Source organism: Hemicordylus capensis, chromosome 4, assembly GCF_027244095.1.
Source record: "Hemicordylus capensis ecotype Gifberg chromosome 4, rHemCap1.1.pri, whole genome shotgun sequence".
Lineage (NCBI taxonomy): Eukaryota > Metazoa > Chordata > Lepidosauria > Squamata > Cordylidae > Hemicordylus > Hemicordylus capensis.
In genome coordinates, this window is record NC_069660.1 from 244,918,488 (window position 1) to 244,933,009 (window position 14,522).

Consider the following 14,522-nt stretch of genomic DNA (forward strand, 5'->3'; position numbering starts at 1 on the left):
CCTGCTAATTCACCTATATTGGGTAGCAGCGATATAGGAAGATGCTGAAAGGCATCATCTTATACTGTGTGGGAGATGGCAATAGTAAACCTCTCTTGTATTCTACCAGAGACAACCACAGGGCTCTGTGGGCGCCAGGAGTCAAAACCGACTTGATGGCACACTTCACTTTAGTCTGCATGTGTGCGCGCGTGCGCATGTTGTTCAAGGCAAAACATTGATTTGTGGGCCATCTGATAAGAGCAAATATTCCTCTTTAAGTTGTTGTTTCTCATATAAGGGGGAGGAGTGTGGATGAAACCCTTACTATTCTTTTATCTTTAAATATATAACTAGGAGGAATTATCTTGCAGGTTCTGATGGAGATGATCATTTGTGACAATAAATAGGGAAGAGACACTTGTGCCAACATGAATGATTTATTTTAGGTTTGGACCTTGGGCTATATAGTTCCTGAAAAAACTGTTCCTTAAGGTAAGGCCCCTCCTTTGCTGAAAGATTATCTGAGATTTCTTCACTCCAAAAGAATGTTGTAATTCTGTGAAGTATTTTAGAGATTGTAGTTTGTGGTTTTAACATGTAGTGAAAGTGGAGTTCATTCTGTGATTTGAAAAGATACTACAGATAGTCCCAAAGTCTTGTGAGGTAATAGTACTTTCTTTTAAAGATAAGGACAATCACACCTTTTTCAACTGAAACCAGCATTGTAGAATAGCTGTGAACTTTGGCCTTAATTCACACTGTGGATAGCATAGTGATTCACCACTTTTCATTGTACCCCATGTTTTTGGTTTGTTTGTTTTTAAAGTAAAGACAGAATTACCTGTTCTGCCACCATCTTACTTCAAAAACCAACTGCCACTTTTTTGAGGACTGGGAAGGTACTGTTCCTAGTGGTTAAAGGTAAAGTGTGCCATCGAGTCAATTTTGACTACTGGCGCCCACAGAGCCCTGTGGTTTTCTTTGGTAGAATACAGGAGGGGTTTACCATTGCCTCCTCCCACACAGTATGAGATAATGCCTTTCAGCATCTTCTTATATCGCTGCTGCCCGATATAAGTGTTTCCAGCGGGGATTCGAACTGGCAACCTTCTGCTTGTTAGTCAAGCATTTCCCTGATGCGCCACTTAAGGTGGCTCCCAGTGGTTGGAGGATATTATTTTCTCTGTTTTACTCCCCTCCCCTCCCCTCCAACCTTTCTTCCCACTTTGAGCAGTTACTTTCCCCTTTTGAACTTCATGGTACCAGATGGAAATTTGGGTCTAGTTCTATGTGTTTATTGTGAGATAGTCCAACCATGTTTTAGTTCTGCACTGATGTACAGGAAGCAGAGAAAGGGGGAAAGAGTGGCAGTCTTCTCTCACACATTTTACTAGCCAGTTTAGAAATCCTGCTGGTGTCATATACAAAGTGGGGACAGCACTGGAGGATTAGTGCTGCTTATGCTAGCAAGTGCTCCTAAGAGCTGCTTTTTAAAAGCATCAGCCATAATTTGCAATCATATCCAAGACACCTTGGGTTCCTAGGATCCTATGGAGGAAAGCTTTTTTTTAGCGCATGTTTGTTTTGTAGCCTACTTTTAGAGCATAATGGAGATGTCAGAAGATGTCCCAATATAAAACAAAGGTATTTGTTTCATGGAATTTGGGTCTTTCCCCATGATGTGGATTCTGCCACTATGAATATTCCCAGGAATATTTTAAACACATCACTAGAAGTCTTGTATTGGATGGGTGTTGTATAGCTAGTGAGAATTGGATGTGCTGAATCATATTCTCTGCTCCAAAATAAAGTGTGCTGTGTGATCAGGAACAAGTGTTTGGGTCATTTGGGAAGTACAGGTGTTCTGGTTTGTATCAAAATGTGTAAGGGAGGCTGTGAGACAAATAATATATGTTTTGTATTCAGGTTGCTAAAAATGTTCCTTCATGAGATCATACAAACCATATGATCTGTACTTCAGTAGCTGTCACATCCCCAAATATAAAGGGGTGTGTTCAGAAAAGTATGTATTTGATCCCAACATCCCTCTTCAAAATTAAAAGAGCATTTAAATACAGCTTCTGATCTTACATGAGTGGTATGGGAACAACTAAGCTCAGGTAATGTTGGAAAATCTAGACCATGTGGAAGGAACTCACTATACAGTTTCTCCCTATATCAGCCGTGGAAAGGAGCCAAATCATTTCCCAGTATTATAGTGCAGAAGAGGCATATTCTGCGGTGGCTTCCATTCTGCTAAGGTAACACAAAAAGGAATATCATCTGGGCATGACCATTTCATGCGTTTTGAATGTATATGAACATATGAAGCCGCCTTCTGCTGAGTTGGACCATTCATCCACTTGGCTCAGCTTTGTCTGCACTGACTGCCAGTGGCTCACCAGGGATTCAGGTAGAACTAATTTCCAGTTTGTCTGCAGCATCTTATTTGAAGATGCTGGTCTTGAACCTGGGAACTTCTGTATGCAAAGCATATGTCCCCACTGATCTATGATCCTTACCTCGATGGCTGCTCTTTACTATCTACAGTTGTGGGACCTTCAGATATAACTGTCACACAAATAATTCAACTTCTAATATTTTTTTTGTCATCAGAGTTTATTGTCCTGAATCTTTTCAAATAGTAAACAACATGTATTTTAATGGCTAGAGATAAGCTGATTGGTGGAAGTGGTGACTTTTTCAGGCTTTCCAAAGGGCTTCCCATTATCCTATCAAGTTGTTCTAGTAAGAACTAATCAGCCTTTTTTCCTTTCACTGTCTCTACAACTGGACTACATTTGGTTCAAATCAAGGTCCACAAGTTACATCTCTTGCACCTCAAATGTTGATGCATCCGCCATCTTGCATCAGGGTGGATGACATCATCACAAACTATGCCATTGAGGTGTCCCTACAGCTGTAGCAAATTTGGTTCAAATAGGTTAGGCGCAGTTCACAAGTTAGCCCACTTGGGCTTCAAAAGTTTACATGTCTGCCATCTTGGATCGGTGGGGATGACATCATCACAAATTATGCCGTTGAAGTGTCCCTGTGTGTCACTCACTACAACTGTACCAAATTTGGTTCAAATTGGTTAGACTGTCCCAAGTTATTTCACTTGCGCCTCAAACATTCACACATCCCTCATCTTGGATTGGGGTAGATGACATCATCACAAACTGTGCCATTGAGGTGTCCCTACAGCTGCAGCAAATTTGGTTCAAATCGGTTAAGCAGTTCACAAGTTAGCCCACTTGCACCTCAAAAGTGTATGCACTTGCCATCTTGAATTGATGTGGATGACATCATCATTAACTAAGCCATTGAGGTGTCCCTGTGTGTCACTCACTGCTGCTGTACCCAGTTTGGTTCAAATAGGTTAGGCGGCCCACAAATTTGCCCACATGTGCCTCAGATGCTCATGAAGCTGCCATCTTAAATTGGAGTAGATGACATCACCACACACCACACCATTAGGGCATCCCTATGTGTCCCTACAGCTGTAGAAAATTTGGTTCAGATCATTTAAGCGGTTCACAAGTTAGCCCACTTGCGCTTCAAAAATTTATGCATCCACTATCTTGGATTGGGGTGGATGACATCATCACAAACTACTCCATTGAGATGTCCCTATGTGTCCCTACAACTATACCTGATTTGGTTCATATTCGTCCAGGTATTGCAAGGTTGTTGCGGGGGGATGCATGGACACACACAGAGAATGCTGGGTGATCTCATAAGCCTACTGGGAAGTAGGCTAAAAAGATAATTCCTAAAGACTTCAAGAACAGCTTAACTATTCAAGCAGACTAGGTAGCTGTCTGGGTTGGCACTTCAAGAAGTATGTCTTATGCCAGAAAACAGTGTGTAAATCCAGGGTTTTGTGCTGCTCTCAGTATAGCTGGCTCTCTGTGCAAACAGAAAGTGTTCATTGGAACTCCACTGCAAACCTCAGGACACTTGGGAGGCACTCTTTGTTCTTATGAGAGACGTCCTTGCCCTGGCTAGGGAAGCAAAACACCTTAACCTAAAAAGAGACAAAGTTTTGGTAGACAGCTGAGATTTTTCAGGATAAGTGGGGGACAAACAGCTTAATCGGGCTTTTATGAGGTTTTGTTGGCCTGCTTTTTCTTGTTCTGGAAGAAGGCTAACTTGCAGATCATTCAACAGCAGATGGGGCAAACAAATATTTTCATGATGTAAGTTTAGTCAAGGTTAGGGTGGTACAGAATTACAGATAAACTTGAAAAGTTCATTGAGTTCTCATATCTCTCATTGGGCTGCTTTTCTTGGCAGTCTCAACAAAAGGCTGCCATAACTTTTTGCTGCTGTTCCCAGGCATGCTGGTATAGCTCTTTAAAGACTCTAGTCTAGCCTTCTCTGGAAGCAGGTCACCAAGAAGTGAATCATGTTCTCTTTTCTGCTGGCTGGGAAGATTACCATGGTGTGCAGCCTTTGCTCTTCTGATTTTTGATGGTTTTATTCAGAAAGAAAGAAAAATGTAAAAGGCAATACAATACTGGTTCTGTGTTGCTACTTGAACATGGTCAAAAGAATACCAGCCTATATAGTATAACCGTGCATAGCTAATAATTAAAATTAAATAATTAAGAAGAAATAAACTCTTCTATTTATTTGCCTGCCCAGACGTTCTGAAAAAGGTAAGCATTTTTAACTTGTTGCTTGAAACAAATCAAAAAGGAAGCCAGAAAATCTCCCTGAGGAGAGAGATCCACCATCTTGTTGCTTCTGTAGAGAAGGACCTGTCTCTTGTGACCACCTGCTTGCTGCACTCAGTTTGTCATTGGAGATGGAGACCCCAATTCATGTTACCTCACTGCACCTTGGGCAATGGGGTAACATGAATTGGGACCTTTATGACCATCTGAGTGAGTAGCCAGGTTCATATAGAAGAAAAAAAGGCAGTCTGAGAGATCCTGTCCCCAGACCATTTAGGACTTCAAAGGATGAACTCGCACTCTGAATTGAGCCTGGAAACAAATTGGGACCCAGTGAAGGTGGGACAATTTCAGAATTATATGCTCTGAATTATGAGCTCCAGTTAATATGCTGGTAGCTGCATTCTGAGCAGTTTCTGCCTTTCTTTGCATGCAACCATAGGTGTTGCACATTACAGTTGTTTAATGTGGACGTTGTTATGGCATGAATGACCATGGCTAGATCCATCTTCTATAGGAAAGGGCATGATTGGCATCTGGCATTTAATGCTAAAAGCTGTCCTTCTCACTGACAGCACCTAGGCATTTAGGTGCATCCTAAGTTATGAATCTGATTCCTAGGGAGAGGGCATCCCTATCCTGAAGAGATCATACATGCCCTCCCAGACTTGCCTTCTAGGAAGGCTTGGAACCATTGCAAAATAGTGTTTGATAATAAGGCAGCTCAGAAGGATACTGTGGTCAATTGTCTCAAATGCCACCAAGAAGTCCTGGAGTATCAACAGGGTCACACTATGCCTGTGCATCTTCTGGCATAGGTTGTCCACAAAGAATAGTTAGTGGCGACCCCTGGATAAAAATCAAATTTATGAGGTTCTAGTTAATAGTTGTCATCCCTGAAAACTTGGAATGGGAGACCACCACACACTCTAGTAGTTTGCTTAAAAATGGAACATTGGAGACTAGTTGATAATTATTCAAATGGCTAGGGTCTTAAGGACATTTTTTCCCTAGAAGTGATGCCATAATGGCCCACTATGAATGGATTATTACAATATTCTGTTCAACTGGCTAGCTTCCTTATAGCTGTTCTACTTGGCCAAGAGGAAATCCATGGATCTTGGTGGGCTTAGGCATGTACTTGTCTTATTATGGCATTTTTTTTCAGAGGCAGCAGTCTCCATCAGTTGATGAAACATCTGATTAACTGGCCTATGGAAGCAAATGCCATGACAAGCCAGTTAATTTTCAAGGTGCCACACATCGTTGTCTTGAAGCTTTTTGAAGAACATTTCCCCTTTTTTAACATGAGGTAAGAGGTAAAGTGTCCCACCGAGTGACATTAGACAATTTTAAAGAAGTGAGTAGTAAACATTTTAGCCATCATGCAAGAGAGAAAAGAATATGCTAGACAATTATGTATATGCCTGCACATTTGTTTCTTTCCCCTTCCCTCTGTTTTTTTCTTCTTCATTAATTTCCACTCTACCAAATCATTGTGCTACCTTTAAAGTCCAAGGTTTTATTTTTAAAAACCTTGTGCTTTAAAAAGTGCCCAATGGTTTGGTACAGTGGAAACTCCTGATCTGTGGCTAAATTCAACACATACATATATAATCATCTTCTAACATACGTATAGTTCAAGATGACTCTGTCAATAAAACTCAAATGGATTTAGGGTTCAGCTTCATGTAATTAGCTAACCCTCTCTTGATGCTTTTAGGTTGACTCTAGAAGCACAATGGTTGAGTTGGTAACCATTATATTTGTTTAACTGCTGTAAAGTAAGAGTCTAACAATAGATTCTTGCACTTAAATAGCAGAGTAAGGGATTGATGCCCCATCCATCATTTAGGCCTATCCCTCCTGCTGTCTCAACTGATAGGTAGTTCTGCTGATGTTGACAGTTAAGAAGAAGAGATCAGGAAGTGGGAATGATGGATCAAGACAATCTCCTATCCTGAGAGGAAATCGGAAAACTCCTCTCTTACGGAACTTCTTTGTCAAGGGTGCCAAAGATTAATTGTGCTTATGGCACACAGCAGCCCTTTCCCTTGCTTTGATGGACTAGCATGTCATCCTTCTAATTTTGACAGAATTTGCAATTAAACAGACATTGCTGCATTACATTTCTGTCTTATAGGCATTATTTGGAGTGGATCCAGGACATTGCTTGGGTCAAGCAGGGAATGTTCAAAGATGCTACAGTAGGGACCTGATTCCAAGGAGCACTCCTGAGCACTTGCTGTTCCAAGCATCTCTAGAGGCATTTAATTTTCCTTGAAGTAGGAAAACATTTCAAACCATATCCAAACTGTCTATATAATTTGGGTTCTGAATTGTGAAAATACTTAACTTGTAGAATCATTCTGAAGAGAAATTCAGATTAGCCCATGATTAGTTTTTGGCTGAGTCAGTGGTAGGGGTGGGTGGGTGAAGGCAACCAAGCAAAATCCGTTATTAGGCAGACTGAAACTTAGTGTGATTTGGAATGATGCAAAGATATAATTCCAGCTATAAGAATTTCAGAATGCATTATTATGCCAGACCTCATATTTTCAAATATAGTGCTTTTTGATACTTTTTTCATTGGAGTTAGAGTGCAACTAAAAGGCCGATTCTCCTCAGAAAATGGTTAGAAATAGCTTCTGTTGCACTGACCTCATGTTGACCTAACCGGTTTTGAAGAGCATACAGTACTTCCTGCACTCTTTATCCCAAGTACATTGTGTCTGTTTTCAAATGCGCACTTCCTAACTTAATGAGAACAATCAGCTGCATGTGTTCAATGTACACTCTTCAGAAACACACAGAAAGAACATTGATCACTGTTTAATCTTAAAATGCTGTTGCAAGCCATTTGGAATTTTTCCCTAACCTCAGTGTGTTTTTTTTATTTTTAAAGCAGGTACATTTTTCATTGATGAGAAGTCTAAAATCATTATTAAAATGTAGCTGCCGAATCAAAGGCCTTTGAAAATATATAATTATTAAAAGATGTGTATAACTTGGAAATAGGACATAGAAAGACATAGCAGACACACTATTAATATGCTTGATTCCTATCATCCCAGCTCTTTTGCAGAGCAATACCTTCAGCTTTGATCTAGTAGGCCATTACTGCACAGAAGATTATCATCTTGAACAACCTGTGACCTGAAATTTTCAGATACTTTTGATTTTACGCAGTGAGAAAAATGAATCTGTATCTCTGACCATAAGTAGGTCTAGCAAGGCAAGAACTTGAAGAAAGAGCTGTTGCACCAGCAAACTCTGGCTGTACGTAAATGAAGGGGTTATTTTATTTTTTTTATGTATTTATTTAACACATTTCTATACCGCCCAAAATGCAAGTCTTTGGGTGGTTTACAACAATACAATAAAAACAACATAAAAAGATCAAAACATTTCAACTATTAAAATTTAACACATTAAAACTATTAAACTCAACTAAAACAATATCTAATTAAAAGCTGGGGTGAACAAATGCGTCTTGACTGCCTTTTAAAATGTTGTAAGAGATGGGGAGGCTCTTATTTCATCAGGAAGTGTGTTCCAAAGCCTTGGGGCAGCAATGGAGAAGGCCCATCCCTGAGTAGCCACCAGACGAGCCAGTGGCAACTGCAGACAAACCTCTCCAGATGATCTCAATGGGCGGTGTGGTTCATAGCGAAGAAGAATACCTGGGGCCCAACCTTGTATTTTGCCCAGAAATGTATCGGCAACAGTGTAGATCTTTTAAGATAAAATAGGAATGATATGGTCTCTGAGATAGGATAGGATTTTGAGATAGGAGTGATATGGTTATATAGGAACCAGGCACCCTGCCCCTTCCTGGAGCTCTTGCTGGCCTCTCCTTCATAGGAACATAGGAAGCTGCCTTATACTGAGTCAGACCACTGGTCTATCTAACTCAGTATTGTCTACACAGACTGGCAGTGGCTTCTCCAAGGTCACAGGCAGGATCCACAGGAGCCTCTCTAAGCCCTATCTTGGAGATGCCAGGGAAAGAACTTGGAACCTTCTGCATGCAAGCATGCAGATGTTCTTCCCAGAGTGGCTCCATCCCCTCAGGGGAATATCTTACAGTGCTCACACATGTAGTCTGATTTGTATGCAACCAGGGCAGACCCTGCTTAGCAAAGGGGACGGGTCATACCTGCTACCATATGACCAGCTCTCCTCCCTCCAGAGCACCCATTGAAGGGAGATGCTGAGCAGCCGGGTGAGCACTCCACCTCTAATGTAGGAGTTTGGCCATCTTATGGTGATCTCTCCGTCCCAGGGATGATTGTGGGGGCTCCAGGGCCAGGACCGGAGCCTTGCTGTCCTGTTCTTGCTGAGAACAGGCATTGGTTCTCAGAGTTTCAGGGCTCTTCCAAGGGGACAGTTGCAGAAGGGGCAACAAGCTCTGGCTGCTCAGAGTTTATTGGATTTGGGGGGTTGTTGGGGCTGGGGCATGCATCTCCTCCTGCTGCAACAGGGTCTCCATGGGTCAGAGCTAGGGTGGATCCTGACAACTTCAGTTATTGCATTTGTTTTTATTTTGTATTTATCCAGAACAGCTAAATATTGCTGTTTAGCAACAGCTAAATAACATTTTTCTTCTGGACAGAAAGGTAGGATAAAAATAATTTCCTTGATCCGTGCTACATATAAATGAGCTCTTAGTTTTAGTTTGCGTAGTGGCAGAGCTATTTCAAAATCAGGTGTATTTATCCTAGCAGCTTGCTGTTAGTGGCAGACATCCAGACTAAGTTACTCAATAGTACTACTCAGTAGTTACTGTACTTTAAAAGGCAACTTAATGTGGTCTCTCTGAGATGATGCAGAGGCCAACCTGACTGCCTCATTCTGGACCAACTGTACTTTCCGGACTACGTACAAAGGCAGACCCACATAGAGTGCATTGCAGAAGTCAAGTCTGGAGATTACCTGCATATGTACCACAGTTTTGAGGTCGTTCATCTCAAGAAACGGACGCAGCTGGTGTATCAACCAAAGCTGATAGAAAGCCCTCTGGCCACCGCCTCAACCTGGGAGAGGTATGGATCCAGAAGTACTGAGTACCTGTTCCTTTTGGGGAAGTGTGACCCCATTTAGAATAGGTAGGTCAAAATTGTCTCTAGAGTACACACATTCAATATGGTCAAATACCCCGACAGGGACCCTGGTAAGGGAGATGTTATCCTTATAGATCACAGCCACTCTACCTCCCCGCCCGTGTCCCTCACCTGCTCCTCTACATAATACCCTTCAGGGAGAAGCTGTGACCAGATTCTAGCCTCCCCCAGTCTTGGTGATACATACCAGGTTGGCCCCTTCATCCACAATCAAATTATGGATGAGTTCGGCTTTATTCTGGACCGACATGGCATTGCAAAGGAGCAAGGTGAGGTTATGTGGGTTGTTGGCAGTGCTCCCCGAGGTCAAAGAGCTGGCAGGACAACTGGAGTGGGAGACAGATATTAAATTTCTGACTGCCCTTCCCCTGGAATGGCCTGCTGACCTGCCAGAGTTACTTCTTCTATTCCCCACCACCACCACCACCACTGGTATAGCTGCTCCACAGTCAACAAAGGCTCCCCCGTCTCTCCATCTCCAGACAAACCCAGATACATTATTTAGCAGGGGAAGAGTAACTGGCCCTATCCACCCCCAGTACTGTACCTCCAGTGACTGTTGCTGGTGTCTATCTTATGTTTCTTTTAGACTGTGAGCCCTTTGGGGACAGGGATCCATCTTGTTTATTTATTATTTCTCTGTGTAAACTGCCCTGAGCCATTTTTGGAAGGGCAGTATAGAAATCAAATAAATAATTAAATAACAACAACAACAAATTAACTTCAATCACATCTCAGTAACAAGTGGGCAAACCAGCTGTTGCAGCTCCTAAAATAACCAATAGGAATATAGTATGCCCCAGCCCTCAGTCCCACACCAAAGGTCAGGCACCAAAGGCCGGCGCCCTTTGATGGCTGGCTTTGGCGGCTGCCTACAGGTCGGCCACCGGCTGCGCTGCTGGCACTCCCTCCGACTTGATAGACTCCAAAAAACTCAGAGTCACCTCTCTCACAGGTGACTCCAAGCTGGGGCAGATGAAAATTAGTGCTCACAGTTGGAAATAGTTACCAGCACTCAGGAAGATGAAAGGGCAAAGCACAACTACACAGACCAACTTCTAAGCTGTCCACGCCGAGCTGTGGGGAGGTGGGTGGCTAAGGAGGCTATGAAATATCTCCAGACCAAGGTCAAGGAGACAAGCTGACACAGTCCAAGCCCTCGTATCGTCTTCGCATCCCTTACACTCCCTTTAGCTGATGACATAGAAAGAGTTTAGTCCAGCGGAGTTGTCTAGGGTCGTGAAGGGGCTAGTATGTGCCCCTCCCCCTTGAATTTTGAATTTGGAACTATCAGTTACTCTATGTGACTTCTTCAGTTTTGCTGATAAAATCTCTTATATTCGGGCCAAACTGGATTCTACAGTTATTGCAGAGTCTGTTGTACAGGTGTCCAGCAACTTCTCTTATAGGATTAGATTGGATCACTTTCAGTTTGTGACTCTTGAAGATGTGGACAAACTGCTTTGGACTGTGCGTCCTACAACCTGTTCTCTTGACCCTGCCCAATTTGGCTTATTTCATTGGGTGACCATATTATTAGAGAGGCTCTGATAAATATTATAAATGCTTCTCTGACGGAGGGCAGGATGTCTCCTTGTCTTAAGGAGGCTATTATTAGACTTTCTTTGAAGAAACCTGCATTCGATTCCTTGGAGTTATGTAATTACAGACCCATTTCCAGTCTTCCATGATTGGGCCAGAGTGGGTGGTGGCCTCCCAGCTCCAGGCAGTATTGGAAGAAATTGATTATCCAGACCTGTTTCAAATCAGCTTTCTAGGGGACTATGGGGTTGAGACTGCCATGGTTGGCCTGATGGATGATCTCCAATTGGCTGTCAATGGAGGAAGTGTGACTCTGCTGATCCTTTTGGACCTCTTTGATACTATTGACCATGATATCTTTCTGGGTTGCCTGAGGAGGGTGGGATTGGGTGGCACTGTTTTACAGTGGTTCTATTCTTACCTCTCTGACAGATTCCAGATGGTGTCACTTGGAGCTCTGCAAAGCAAGAATTGCAGTATGGAGTTCTACAAAGCTCCATACTGTATCCAATGCACTTTAATATCTACATGAAACTTCTGGGGAACCGCTGGGAGAGATCATCAGGAGAACATAAGAACAGCCCTGCTGGATCAGGCCCATGGCCCATCTAGTCCAATATCCTGTTTCACACAGCAGCCCACCAGATGCTGCTGGAAGCCTACAGGCAGGAGTTGAGGGTATGCCCTCAACAGGAGGTTTGGTGAAGGGTGTTATCAATATGCTGATGACACCCAGATCTATTTTTCGCTATCAACTTCATCAGGAAATGCATTAACTTCCCTAAATGCCTCCTGCCTTTAGGTAGTAATGGGCTGGATGAGGGATAACAAACTGAAGTGGAATCCAAATATGTTGGAGGTACTTACTGTTGGGGTGTCAGGACCTGACAGATTACTTAGATCTTCCTCTTCTGGATGGGGTTACATTCCCCCTGAAAGATCAGGTACATAGCTTGAGTGTACCCCTGGATCCAAAACTCTCTGTGGTTTTTCAGGTTGAGGCAGTGGCCAGAAGTGTTTTTTATCAGCTTCGGCTGATAAGTTGTTTACGTCTATTTCTGGAGGCAAATGCCCTTAAAACAGTAGTGTATATACTGGTAACCTCCATGCTTGATTACTGTAGTTCACTCTACATGGGGCTGCCTTTGTAGTCCTGAAACGACAATTGGTACAGAATGCGACATCTAGACATGTCTCTGGGACATCCTGAGGGGACCATATAACACCGATTTTAAAAGAACTGCACTGGCTGCCAATATATTTCTGGGTGAAATACAAAGTGCTGGTTATTACCTACAAAGCCCTTAATGGCTTGGGTCCAGGGTATTTAAGAAGGTGCCTTCTTTGTCATGAACCCTGTCACCTATTAGAGATAGAGATGTCCTGTTACGGTTGCCGCCAGCTTGTTTGGCGGTGACTTGGGAGTGGGCTTTCTCTGTGGCTGCCCTGGGGCTTTTGAATATGCTCCTTGATGAAATAAGAGCATTTCCTCTTCTGATTGCTTTTAGGAAGATCCTTGAGATGCACCTGTTTTTGCAGGCTTTTGAAATCAAATTTAAACTGTTTAATTTTTTTAGACTGTGTTTACTGTATATTGTAAAATTTTAACTCATTTTACCGTTTTGTATTGTGTTAAACTTTGTACACCACCTAGAGATGTACAGATCAGGCAGTATAAAAATATAATAAATAAAATAAATCATGGTTTAGCTAAAGATACACAAGTGGTGGTAGGATTGGACAGTCAAGCAGATTGTGAAATTCTTCCAAGGAACTAGCTTAGTCCATTTGATGCTGTTGTTTGTCATGGTTTTAGTGGCCCACTTTGGCTAACTAAACTAAAACAAAATTACTGTACAAAAGAGCCGTAGAAAAAGGAAACCAACCAGAAACAAAGAGTGAAATGCTCTCTTGAAGAGCCAGGTTTTAGTTGCTTGCTGAAAGTTGAGTAACAACAAAGATAAATAGGAGTCTTTGGAGAAGGCCTTTTACAACTTAGGTGCCCCACTCAGAAAAGCCTTGTCTTATGTCCCCTACACATCAAATTTGAGATTGTCAGGGGGACAATCAACAGGGCTTCAGATGCTGAGCTAAGTACCTAAGCAAGCTCTTATGGAAGGAGGCAGTCCTTGGGATGTCCTGGTCCCAGACCATTTAGGGCCCTTGCCCTTGACCAGCAGTTGTAAATGCTGGAAGCAGATCAGCAACCGGTGAAGCTGGAACACTGAGATAATCTGATCTGAATGCCTCACCCCAAACAACAGCCATGAAGCTGAGTTCCAAACCAGTTGAAGTATCCAGACATATTTTAAATGGCAGTACTACAAAAAACATCTTTCAGTACACCAACCTGGATATGACCATGGTGAAATCCACTTTCTCCAGGTTGCTTTCTTCCAGCAGCTGCTTCTCTCACTCTCCTGCTTTTGAAAAGGCAAGAGCAGGACATGGAGCAAAAGATAATGTATGGAGGACCCCACGCTTCCATTCCTAGGGATGTGCATGAACCTGTTTGGTGGCCCTTTTACGGGCCTCCGAACAGGTTCGAACATGGGGCTGGTTGGAAGTTCGATGCCAGTGGGAGTGCCACTTTAAAGAGGGTGCACTTTGACGGGCGCATGCCCACCCGGTACTTCTGGCCACTTCTGGCCAAGGAGGGGGAAGGGGCGGCAGGGAGGTACACTGCTGCCCCCAAAGGTTTTTACTGGGAAGGAGTGCCGATGGGGGGAAAGCAGCAGCAGGGGTAAGTGAACCCTCCCCTGCCCTTAAAGTGGCACCCACACCGGTGTCAAACTGCACATCCGTGGTTCTGTGCACATCCCTATCCATTCCTTGTCCCACCACCTGCTTTGCAAGGAAAGTGGCATGACCGCTTGCAGGAGGAAGAAGAGCTGCTCAGCATAGGGGCTAATGGGCTGATGAGCAGGTGGTGGGCTGGTGTAGTGGTTAGTATACCCCCTTTGCCAATTTGTCACCTGAAGCAATGGCCTCATTAGAGGGCTGGCATTGGGCCAGGTGTCAGCCAGATTTCATAGGAACACATAAGAATATAGAAATATGCCTTCTACTTCTATTTCAGCATGAAATTCCTCTCTACTGCAGAGAAAATATGTTCAGGAGTAGCTGTAACAGTGATGTGCCATCAGTGCATATATATTGAGCCTTGCTAAATAAGTCTGCAAGAGTGAACCCT

General features: G+C 43.0%; 1 protein-coding gene across 8 annotated transcripts in view; it reads left to right on the plus strand.

The window, feature by feature from the left end:
- Positions 1–14,522, plus strand: part of GREB1L (GREB1 like retinoic acid receptor coactivator) — a 270,059-nt gene that overhangs the window by 69,692 nt on the left and 185,845 nt on the right. The window contains exon 1 of one of the 8 annotated variants that reach the window (XM_053243287.1): positions 7,928–7,943. The exons of the other annotated variants lie outside the window; for them this stretch is intronic. The gene's annotated coding sequence lies outside the window, so the exon portion shown is untranslated. Of the gene's footprint in view, positions 1–7,927; positions 7,944–14,522 lie in introns of those variants that run through there. 8 annotated transcript variants of the gene reach the window in all.